The sequence below is a fragment of the Camellia sinensis genome, chromosome 13, assembly GCF_055761805.1.
Source record: "Camellia sinensis isolate YWXY chromosome 13, ASM5576180v1, whole genome shotgun sequence".
NCBI classification, from domain to species: domain Eukaryota; kingdom Viridiplantae; phylum Streptophyta; class Magnoliopsida; order Ericales; family Theaceae; genus Camellia; species Camellia sinensis.
The window spans coordinates 54465919-54478972 of record NC_138973.1 but is presented as its reverse complement, the minus strand read 5'-3'; positions in this window follow the sequence as shown (position 1 = coordinate 54478972).

Sequence of the window (13054 nt, the reverse complement as noted above, 5' to 3'; positions counted from 1 at the left end):
ATGACAATGCAGGTGAAAGGGGTGCATAACAACACAACCCGAGTGTGCGCATAACAATGCGATTTCAAACATAAACACATATAAGTAAAGCATACGCGACAATGTGTGCAATGTGTAAAGAAACTTGAACACATGTAAGTAAAGCATGATGCAACAACGCATGCAATGTGTATAGGAATTTGAACACATATAAGTAAAGCATAACGCGACAACGCATGCAATGTGTATAGGAACTTGAAACACATATAAGTAAAGCATAACACGACAACGCATGCAATGTGTATAGGAACTTCAAACACATATAAGTAAAGTATAACGCGACAATGCATGCAATGTGTATAGGAACTTGAAACACATATAAGTAAAGCATAACGCGACAACGTATGCAATGTGTATAGGAACTTGAACACATATAAATAAAGCATGACGCGACAACGCATGCAATGTGTAAAGCAAGCAAGGTATGAACACATATAAGTAAAGTACACGCGAAAACGCATACAATGTGTAACCACCTGGGGGGATGCATAAACACATATAAGTAAAGCACACGCAGAAACGCATGCAATGTGTAAAGCAAGCAAGGTATGAACACATATAGGTAAAGTACATGCGAAAACGCATACAATGTGTAACCACCTGAAAATACATATACACATGTAAGTAAAGAATGCGGGATTAACGGAAGCAATGTGTATAGCAGGAATGAAGGGATGCATAACCAACTAGAGCATGGTAAAGGCATGTTATTCATGATATTGAGATGCAAATTAAAACAAAACGAGGCGTCGCTCAACGCAAGATGTGTAACGAGCGTGCTTTATTAAAGCTGAAGCGAAGCAACGCAATACAACATAATTGAAGCGATTTGTGGAATTCGCAAGACAGAAAAAGGATACGAGAAAGGATACTCCTCGCACATACCGAGCATCACTCATAGAAGACACAGCCCGAGGTCAACACGAAGGTCTATTAAGGTTTCAAGGGTGCACTTCCTTGCACTGTCTCGAGTAATGAGGGTGCCAAACCACATAATTGACCCGAACGAGGGCGTGGGAGGTGCATCGACCACAAAGGGAGGCCACCGGTATTAATCCAGACACTCTGCTGCCCTTCTCCCCTTTTGCTTTACTTTTCTTTTTTACTGGTAGTTTAAGCACATTGCACTGCCTCAGACAGGTTTTACTTTCTCAAAACTATATATATTTTTTGCAAAAGACATGATGGAAATAAAACAGCTATTTTGTCCAAAAAAAGGTGTTACATTTGTACTTTTCATGCATCTCATTGTATTGCATTACATAACAACGTAAATGAGATTTGAATCTTTATTTGGAAAGTAAGCGTTTGCCTCGTAATAATCAGGTAGTGAACCGAGCAAGGACAAAAACAACTCGATAAACGAAACAAAGAACTCGATAAGCTAACCAACTGTAAATACAACTCAATAAGAAAAGCAAAGACTTAAAGAATGTAAAATACAACTCGATAAGCAAATGTACAACAACTCGATAATCAAATTGAAGTGACAGACGCTAGTTCGCCAAAACCTCAACAGAAGGCATTGGAAGTGGTGTCAGTCACCAGTTTTCAGCATGCTTAACATTTGTTCAACTTAGAGCCAAAGTAGAGGCCATCGGCCAAAGGGAGGCATCACCGGCCACAACAAATGTGCATCGGCCAACAGTTAAGCCGATCAGCCAAAACAGATGGTCAGTTGGCACTACTTTTGGTCGACCGGCCAAAAATGGTAAAGACCTCCAGAGTGCTGACACCTGTCTTTCACTCAACACCTTATCTTCTACAAAAGCCCCAGCTTCGTAGTCTTCCTCATTTCAACACGATTTTGCACCAAATGGAAGAGTTTCTTACCCAAAATCTCGCAACTTGGATTGCCAACTTGGATGGCTCGGAAAAGCTAAATTTTCGGGGTTTCGGCATAAACGCACTATTCACTCTGGGTTGCACTCCACTGCACTTTCCGTTTCTTCATGCCGCGGCAAGGTTTTGGAATCCGGTAACTCACGTCTTTAGCTTTGACGGGCAAGAGGTGTGTCTTACCTTCGAAGATTTCCAGGTTTTGATGGAATTCGAGCACAACGAAGAAATCTTGCCCCAACTTCGCTTTGGCCATGCCCAAATCTTGGGGCGAATGTGTGGGCTCACGATGCACGACGCTCGATCTTTGATTTGTGATGGAATGTTGGACGTTCCGAGTTTAATTTGTCGATTTTCCAATGCCGGTGACCGCGGTGACCATCATTGGCAAGGTTTTCGGCAACACGCCCTTTGTTTGTGCATGCTATCTCATTTCTTGCTTGCCTCAGGCTTCGAAGGATCTAGTGTCTGGTTGATCGAGGTTGTTCAAAGCTTAAAGGAGGGCAAAAGCTGCATTGCCATGTCTTTAGCCGAGACATTGATGGGTTTGGATGCTTTTCATCTCCAAGAGACGACCAAATTTGCGGAGAGTCCACTACTACTGCAGGTAATGTTTCCCACCCTTTTCTCACATATATATTGCTTGTATCACTCGGCCCTCAGTCTCGATTTTTCTCACAAAAACCCTTTTCTTACTTTTTCTCTCATCGTACATCTTTCTATTCTTTATTCTCTCATTTTTCATCCCTTTCCAGGTGTGGTTGATGGATAAGTTACAGGTTGTGGACTCTTGCCCAGCATACTCAACTCGCGGCTACTTCTTCCGACAACGTCTAGTCGATGCCCTTGATGAGGGATGGGGGTACAATTGGATGTGCAGTTTGTCCGCAGTCCGTGTTGCTTGGCGGTGTCCCTGGCTCAACCTACCAGCAATGAGCTATAGCATGTCCCAACAGACTGGATTCAGTTGATTGGCTTGACTCACTGTGTGTTCTACTTCCCATTCCGGTTCCAGCGTTAGTTCGGACATGATCAGATTTGCCCGGAGGAAGGGATAGAATACCCTACTGCTTTTTCGGTCCGAGGCCCTCAGCTGGCTTGGTATGCCACAGCATGGAGGACTAGGGAGCTCCTGGCCCCCGCTCCCACTTTCAGTTGCACTTTGTCTGATGAGTGCATAGATTGGCTGAACGAAGAGGCACAAATTGGGCCTAGCTTGCATCAGAGGCTTCGACCAGCTATGGGTGGGGGCGCAGGAACACCTGACTTATCTATGTGCCAGATTTATTGCTTTATTAGTATTTTCAAGTTTTCTTTATGAATGTAACAAAAAGCAACTTCAATTTGTATTCAAGAGCAAGAGAACTCTGTACTGAAATCAATGTAATTGAAGGTTGTGGGCACTAAAAATTTTCCGTTTTGGTCCAAAAATAGTCTAAGTCGTAAAAAGATTAATTTGAGCAAAATCAACTTTTATTAAAACTTTTCAAAACCATTTTCGATATGGATCAGAACTGGACACGCCTGAGATCTATTAGTGAGATGTAAAACCCCAGATTCCAGCAACTGGAAAGTTGCCCCTAGTCTGAGTAGCACTGTACCGGAGATCACAACCGAGCTCTCGAATGCAGGATAGACAAAGATGACCGAGATGATCAAATGGACAAAGTTGATCGGGGAAGTGTTTATGGCTGAACTTCAGGATGAAGTTGCCTATGTATCCCAAAAATGGGAATCAAGCCTTACGTAGCTCAGGCTTCGGTTCACTCGAGTATTTCCACTCTCCTTTTGCGCTCTAACTTTTGCCAAGGCAGCCCTTTGCGGGTTTTCAATCTTGCGAGCTTAGTTTTTGTAATTTCAAATTTTCTATGCTCTAACTTTTGCCTAGGTCGCCCTTTCGGGTTCTTGGCCTAGCGAGCTACTCAGGGGTAATATTTCTTCAACTTGTCCATGTTGATCGGCTGTGAGAACTCTAGGCCATCTAAGTTCATCAGAACGACAGCTCCACCTGACTAGATAGACTTAACGATGTAGGGACCAGTCTAATTGGGTCTGTACTTGCCCCTAGGGTCATGAATGGGAGCTCGATTGTCCTTGAGCACCAAATCTCCTTCTTTCAAATTCCTGGACTTAACTTTCTTGTTGAAAGCCCTAACAATTCTGCGCTGATAACCTTGAACATGGTACAGTGCTTTCAGTCTTCTTTCATCAAAGACCATAAGTTCTTTGAATCTGGTTGCTGCCAATCTGCTTCAGCTATCTGACACTCAGCCAATAATCACAGTGACGGAACCTCAATTTCGATAGGTAGAACGGCCTCCATCCCATAAAGCAATGAATACGGAGTCGCCCCAGTAGAAGTTCTAATTGAAGTCCGGTAACCCCAAAGAGAAAATGGCAGCTTATCTGGCCAGCCTCGGCAAGTTTCCACCATCTTCTGCAAAATGTGTTTGATGTTCTTGTTGGCGGCCTCAACTGCTTCATTGGTTTGCGGCCGATAGGTGGATGACTTATGAACAACCATATTGTATTTTTCCAACAAATCAATCACTTCCTTCTTGAAGTGGGAACCGTTATCCGAGATAATCTCGTTTGGGACCCCATAGCGACATATGATGTTGTTCCAGATGAACTTTGCAACGTGCGAAGCCTTCAACACCGCATAAGATTGGGCCTCGACCCACTTCGCGAAATAATCTATCGCGACTAGGATGAACTCATGCCCATTTGACCCCTTTGGAGTGACAGCCCTGATCACATCGATTCCCCAAACTAAAAATGGCCATGGTGTAACAGCGCCCGCGGGGGGGACATCGCTACAGCTCGGACTCGACTTTTCGCAGTCACGGTTCTAAATCTGAACCAAAGAGTCCAAATCCGGCTAATCGTTTTTAGGAAAACTGATTTTTTGAAAGAAGTGCCAAACATGGACTGCTTTGCCAGATACAGAGTCGCCACCTAAATATTTTATTTTGGGAAATTTAGGAAACCCTGACTCGGTGCCAAAAGGCCACGTGTCCGTCATCACCAAAGTTGCCTCGGCTCGGGAACTTGGGTACGATTGGGGAAGGTCACTTCGTGAGCACCCCCGCTCGCCCGGTCATAGACCGGCCTCTACTAACCGTGATATCCGTTTTTGAAAACTTTACGCGTTCTTAATCCATTTATTAGCCTAGAATTACTATGTTATGCGCACAGCAAACAAGTATAGACCAAATTGCTCAAATTGGGACAAAACATTTCATGTTTGTTTAAAAAAAAGGTTTGCTATTCGCAAGTAGGCTAAAATGCAGATTTTGCCACCCTCAAGTGGGCTTTTGGAAAAGGTGGTTTTGCCACTATCTAGTGGGCTTAAAATTCACAGTTTTAACGCATTATCCCAATTTAAGCAATTTGACCTCCACCCACAGGCATTCAAGCAGTTTATCTCATGTAAGCACTTAGCCGCATGGCAGGCATACTATTATGGCAACATTCACACGCATGCTGGATGCTAAAGCAAAAATACTTACATTGTACTCCGTGCCAAAACAGTAAACTAGTTAGCAAACATGCATGTCCTAGTTCATGTTATTTTGCCTAATGCCACACATACAAGGTGCAATTTTAGTTAGGCTCGGTTAACCTAGATATGGCATACGATATGCAACCAACTAATTCATGTATTCAATTTTGGAATTTGAAAATACGAATGCGTTTAGCATGATGTACCGAGCCCGGTGCATGTTAACAGATGCATGAATGCACGCATGCATATCATAAGGTATGCTAATTTCAAAATGCCCTAATCTACCATCATAAGCTGGTAAATAAAAGGGAAGAAAGAAATGGGGATTGGAAGACATGCACACACTCACCCACACTTATTACATGTTTACCCTCACTCGGAGGGCTCGAATTAATATTACAGTCCCAAAATAAAGAATAAATAAAATTATTACAAAATTTCCTAATTAATTAAAAAAAAAGGAAGCAAAAGAATAAAGAGGGTGGCCACAGCCTCTACCTCGGGGCGCGCAGATGATGCATGCTCGAATCCGTCCTGCCCGGAAAACCCGTACTATGCTCTTATCGCTTCTGTTTGTACTGCCTTGTCTTTCTGAAAAATTTCCAAAATGCTGGAACAAGCTCTCTGCATCCTGCAGAGCACCACCGGCCAGACAGAATCACCACCGGCACTCCAAACTTCCCGTCGGCACTTTATCAGGTTCATCGGCACTCCAGATAGTGCCGGTCGGCACTAAATTCTGCCGGTCGGCAGAAACTTCCTGCAACAGACAATCTGACAGCAAACAGAGGATAGGCAGTGCATAGTATGGAGTTTTTGGGCACATGTAAGCATGGTCTTACTTCTTATCATGCTTTGGACTCAAAGAAGCATAACTTTCGATCCTCGAATCATCAATGGTACATGGTGAGTCAAAGGATCGAATTTGCCATTTAATATGAAAATGCATGCAACAATCAACATGAAAAACCGAGGCCTTATCAAGTTAGAGTCAAAGGTCCCGATGACCGGGGATCAAGGCACATTACATCACTTGAAGTATGAATGGTCCTTGACTCCCGCACTTGGTTTGACACCCCAAACCAAGTAAATGCAATGCATGCAATGCTCATAAGCCTCAAATGTGTCATACCACCAAGATGTAAAGCACAACAAACATTATGCTATCAACATGACAAATGTACAATGCTAAGCATGCAAGGTACCAAAATGGTGCAAACATGGACCAAATTGACTATGGGATCGATGTGCTACACAAAGTTTAATGGAACAACTATGCAACAAACATGGAGCAAGCATGCAAGAGGGCTAAAAAAATGGCAAATGGACAGACCCTTTTCCTCCTCAAAACAGTGACCAAAGGTGCTTAAAATGGTAGGCAATCAACTCATGTTAACAAGCAAATTCATGGTCCCAAAGTTAAGACACAAAAGGAGACAACTCACCCCCATTATCATGACCACTCATGGCATGATCAAAACAAGCAAAAACAGGATCTATGCATGCAAAAAAAGGACCCAAAAAGCTCCTAGTATGGCAACTAAGATATCCCTCATGAAGCAAACACACTAAGGCTCATTCTTAGGCATAAAGGGGACACATCTTCAAGGCATGAAAGAGGCCATGCATGCACACATACAAGCATGATTCTTGGACTAAAATATGACCCATAGATGATGCCAAATCAAGAGGGTAAACACAACCATGCATGCTAGAGGTCAAAATGCTCAAGGCATCCAAGCCAAAATACAAAGCAACTCTAACAAACATGCTAAACATGACCAAGTTGACAACCAACAGATTTTAAACATGGAAAAACAATGCTAAATGCTCCATGGAACCAAGCCAATACACACAAAAATCATGGCCTAATCATAGGGTGTGCTTTTAAGCAAAATGGAGCGATACAAAGCAAATATCACAAGCATGCGAGAGGGCCCAAATCCGACCAAAAATAGAGATTATGTAAGACCTAAGATGCCTAAAAAAGTACTGAAATGAAGCCAAGAAACAACAAGCACGCATGCTATCCTTTTGAGCCCAAAAAGCAAGTAAACAAAACCATAAAGGGAGAGGGGTGTCCCTCCCCTATGCAAGACTTCAAACCAACTTTTTTGACACTAAAATACACTGATTTTTGGTGATCAAAAGATCAAAATGCTGAAGTGAACAAAACCTTATCAAAAGGGCACCAAAATAGGCCAAACAAGGCCTATGAAGGTGAGTTTGCAATCTAACCACAAAGAGACCTCAATGAAAGTGTTAGAGCAGGAAAATATGAACCTTTTTTATGTTATACACAAGAGCTAAAACAGTAAACAAAATAGGTAGAAAACCGATGCAAGTTTGGGGAATAAAGAGGAAAATGCTCACCCTTGAAGAACCCTTGAAGAGCAAGTGGTCTAGCCTCCTTCTTTGGATCAAAACCAGTCCAAAACTCAAGAAACAACTCCCCCAAGTCCCTCAATCTCGGACTAAGGTGTGATAGTGTGTGTAATGGTGCAAAAGTAAGGTAAAACACACCTTTTGGGCCAAGAAACACACACAAAGGAGGGGGAAGAGGGAGATATAGAGATAGAGTGTATCTATATTGTTAAGGGCTGGTTTTTGCTTCTAAGAGTCTAACCTAGAACCAAGAGGAAAGCCTCCCTCTTATAAGGATCCCTCTTGCAAAGCTTATTCAACAAGCTTGGCTAGAGGGAAATCCCTCCATACACGTGTATGGAGGGGAAAGGAGTTGGTGCCAGCTATCACAGCTGGCACAAAATATCTCCAAAAAGTGTAGGAACAGTGGTCGGCTGCCCAAAAAAGCTATTCCGGCAAAAAACAGTGCCGACCGGCAACATATTATGCCGACCGGCAATAAAGTGTGCCGACCGGCAAACAAAATTGCCGATGGAAGAAAAAGACCAGCCGGTGGCCTCCAGCCACTGCCGGTGGTGTATGGGGATGTCTCACAAGGCATTCCCTGCCCCTCTAAGGCAAAACAAAAGTGTTTGGTGCAAAACCAGACACTAAACAGTCGAGTTCGGGGATCCTGAGGCAAGGCGCGCGAGCCGAGACCTCCGGGAACTCCAAACGAACACAATCATGGATGATCACCGAGTGTTCAAACGGTGATGTCCAAGTCTTGAGGACGGTCAAAAATGGGGTGTCTACAGTTGCCCCTCTTTGACAGAACTCGAAAGTCATGACAATGACGGGAGTGAATGTCAAAGCCCAGAGACGACCCATTTTTGACAAGGCCGAAGACTCAGACAAACATACAAGACAAATAAGATATGCGCCTGAAGGCGGGGGCAAAATGCAAGACAATGCACGGAGCCGAGCATAACTAATGACCATGCTAAGAAAGCTGTAACGAAGCATACATGCGACAGTTTTAAGCTGGCATACCAAATTACACTACAATGCAGAAAGGATGTAAGAGAATTATGGAATTCTCAATACGTCTCGCTCGGAGATAAAATACCTGTGCGGCTCGTCTGGTTGCACCAGCTTCAAATGAACCGTACATACAATATCATGCCTGCAAAGAAAACAAACTTAACAGGTACAATATGGTTAGCGACATGCATGACAATGCAAGAATAGTGGTGTACTCGAAATGCGTGACAGCGCGAAGTAAATAGAGAGCATGACAATGCGTATTGAAATACAACTAGGCAAGCGGAGCAAGCGGTCTACGCAGGCGACGAAATTGATCATAAGCACGCGGTCTACGCAGGCGATGAAACAAAACAAGCGGTCTACGTAATTAAAACATGCTGTCTACGCAGGTAATGGGATTAAACATGCGATCTACGCAATCAAAACATGCGGTCTACGCAGGTAATGGAATTAAACATGCGATCTACGCAATCAAAACATGCGGTCTACGCAGGTAATGGGATTAAACATGCGATCTACGCAATCAAAACATGCGGTCTACGCAGGTAATGGGATTAAACATGCGATCTACGCAATCAAAACATGCGGTCTACGCAGGTAATGGGATTAAACATACGATCTACGCAATCAAAACATGCGGTCTACGCAGGTAATGGGATTAAACATGCGATCTACGCAATCAAAACATGCGGTCTACGCAGGTAATGGGATTAAACATGCGATCTACGCAATCAAAACATGCGGTCTACGCAGGTAATGGGATTAAACATGCGATCTACGCAATCAAAACATGTGGTCTACGCAGATAATGAAATTAAACATGCGGTCTACGCAGGTAATGAAATTAAACATGCGGTCTACGCAATCAAAACATGCGGTCTACGCAGGTAATGGAATTAAACATGCGATCTACGCAATCAAAACATGCGGTCTACGCAGGTAATGGGATTAAACATGCGATCTACGCAATCAAAACATGCGGTCTACGCAGATAATGAAATTAAACATGCGGTCTACGCAGGTAATGAAATTAAACATGCGGTCTACGCAATTAAAACATGCGGTCTACGCAGGTAATGGAATTAAACATGCGATCTACGCAATCAAAACAAGCGGTCTACGCAGGTAATGGGATTAAACATGCGATCTACGCAATCAAAACATACGGTCTACGCAGGTAATGGGATTAAACATGCGATCTACGCAATCAAAACATGCGGTCTACGCAGATAATGAAATTAAACATGCGGTCTACGCAGGTAATGAAATTAAACATGCGGTCTACGCAAGTAAAGGAACGTACTATTACATAGCATAATCGAAACAATTTGCGGGGCTCTCCAAGCATGAAAAGGATACGGGGCGGGACATTCTTCGTACGCATCGAGCGTTGCTTGCAGAAGTTGTGGCCTGAGGTCAACTCAAAGGTTCACGTTTCAAAAGGTGTGATTTCCGTATTGTGAGGGCGTCCAACGACGCGGCTAGCCCAAACAAAGATGCAGAAGGTGCGTTAACCGCAAGGGGAGTTTCACTGGTATCGATTCTGATACTTGGCTACCCTGCCATCCTACGCTTTATTTTCCTTTTTACTAGTAGTTTGAGCACATTGCACTGCCTCAGGCAGGTTTTATTCTCTTTCTCGAAATTCACACACTTTACAAAACATGTGATAGGGAATGAAACTAATCATTTTGTTCAAAAGATGTTGCATTTGTGGATCTTCTGTGCATCGCATCGCAAGGTTTCACACCACAATGTGAACGAAATTGAACTCATTTTGAAAATTTGCCATCGTAATAATCAGGTAGTGAACCGACTTACAACTCGATAAGCAAAACAAGGACAAGACATAACCAAACAAGTGTAAATACGACTCGATAGACAAATCAAGAGCTCAAAGAGAGCGAAATAAAACTCAATAAGCAAATGTTCAAAAACTCGACAAGCAGACAGGCGTGGCTCTGCAAAAGTTTATCGCCGGGGGGGAGTTGGGGGGTGATGGAGTTCCCCAATTCTTAGCAAAACAGCTCAGGAAACCAGAAGGAAGCCCACCGGCACGGTCTAGGGACCACCGGCTGCAAGGAGTGGCTACCGGCCATATATCTGTTTTGTCGGCAAATTAAGATAGCCAGTCGGCATATCTTTATGCCGGTCGGCATATATTTCTGGCCGGTCGGCACGAAACGAGGGGAACCACCAGAATGTTGACACCTGTCCCCCCCCACTCAACCTTATGTCCTACAAAAGATCCCAGCTTCGTAGTTTTCCTCGTTTTCACACTGATTTACTCCAATGGAAGAGTTTCTTGCTCAAAATCTCACAGCTTGGATTGCTAGCTTGGATGGCTCGGAAAAGGTGAATTTCCGGGGTTTCGGCATAAATGCACTATTCACTCTGGGTCGTACCCCGTTGCATCTCCCTTTTCTTCACGCCGCGGCAAGAGATGTGCCCTACCTTCGAAGATTTCCGAGCCTTAATGGAGTCCGAGCGCGACGAGGAGCTCCTGCCCCAACTAAATTTTGGTCATGCCCAATCCTTAGGGCGCATGTGCGGACTCAGCATGCGCGATGCTCGGTCTCTGATGGGCGACGGGATGTTAGATATTCCGAGTTTGGCCAATCGATTTTCTGACGATGGTGATCGCAGCAACCATTACTGGCAAGGCTTCCGGCGACATGCGCTCTGCTTGTGCATGCTGTCTCATTTCCTGTTCATTTCGGGCTCTGGAGGGGCTAGTGTCCGGCTGATTGAGGTTGCCCAAGGCTTGAGAGGGCAAGAGCTGTATTGCCATGGCTCTGGCCGAGACACTAATGGGCTTAGACGCCTTTTACCGTCATGAGACGTCTAGATTGGCGGGGAGTCCACTACTACTACAGGTAATGTTTTCCACCCAATCTCGCATTTCTGTTTTGCTCACATCACTCGGCCCTCGAGCTCAGTCTTTTCTCACAAAACCCCATTCTCACTCTTCTCTCCTCGTACATCTCTCTATTCTTTAATCTCTCATTTTTCGATCCCTCCCCAGGTATGGCTGATGGATAAACTGCAGGTTGTGGACTCCTGCCCCGCATATTCAGCTCGCGGCTACTTCTTCCGGCATCATCTAGTCAATGCCTTGGATGAGGAATGGTGGTTCGCTTGGATGTGCCACTTGTCCGCAGACCGTATTGCTTGGCGGTGTCCTTGGTTGAACCTTCCGGCAATGAGTTACAGCATGCCTCGACAGACTGGGATTCAACTGGTCGGTCTCACTCATTGTGTATTCTATTTCCCATTTCGGATTCGACGCCAATTTGGCCATGATCAGACCTGCCCGCCAGAGGGGGTAGAGTATCCTGCTGCATTCCCAGCCCGAGGTGTACAGCTTGCTTGGCAGGCCACCGCATGGAGGATGAGAGAACTCCTGGCCCCCGCTCCTACTTTCAGTTGCACTTTGTCTGACGAGTGCATGGATTGGCTCAATGAAGAAGCGCAGATCGGACCTAGCTTGGCATCAGAGGCTTCGACCAGCTCTGGGAGGGGGCGCAGGAACACCTGACTTGACCATGCCCTAGATTTATTGCTTTATTAGTACTTTCAAGTTTTCTTTCCTGGATGTAATAAAAAAGTAACTTCAATTGTTTGTAAGAGCAGGAAGACTCTGTTTTGAAATCAATGAAATTGAAAGTTCTGGTACTAAGAATTTTCCACTTTGGTCCAAAAATGGTCAATGTTGTAAAAAGATTATTTGAACAAAGTCAGCTTACATTAAAACTTTTCAAAGATATTTTCGACATGGATCAGAACTGGACACGCCTGAGATCTGTCACTGAGATGTACAAACCCCAGATTCCTGCAACTGGAAAGTTGCCCCTAGTCTGAAGAACGCCGCAGCACTGCATAGCAATGGAAAGTTGCCCCTAGTCTGAGTGGCACTGCACCGGAGATTCCAACGAATGCTGATGGACTAAGATGGCTGAGATGATCAAAATGGACAAAGTTGATCGGGGAAGTGTTATGGCTGAACTCCAGGATGAAGCTGCCTACGTATCCCAAACATGGGAATCAAGCCTTACGTAGTTCCGGTTAAGGTTCGCTCGAGTATTAACCTCTCCTTTTGCGCTCTAACTTTTGCCAAGGTCGCCCTTTGCAGGTTTTCAGCCTTGCGAGCTCAGTTTTTATATTTTCTAATTTTTTTTGTGCTCTAACTTTTGCCTAGGTCGCCCTTTCGGGTTTTCGGCCTAGTGAGCCTCTCAAGGGTAGTATTTCTTCAACTTGTCCATATTGATCGGTTGAGAG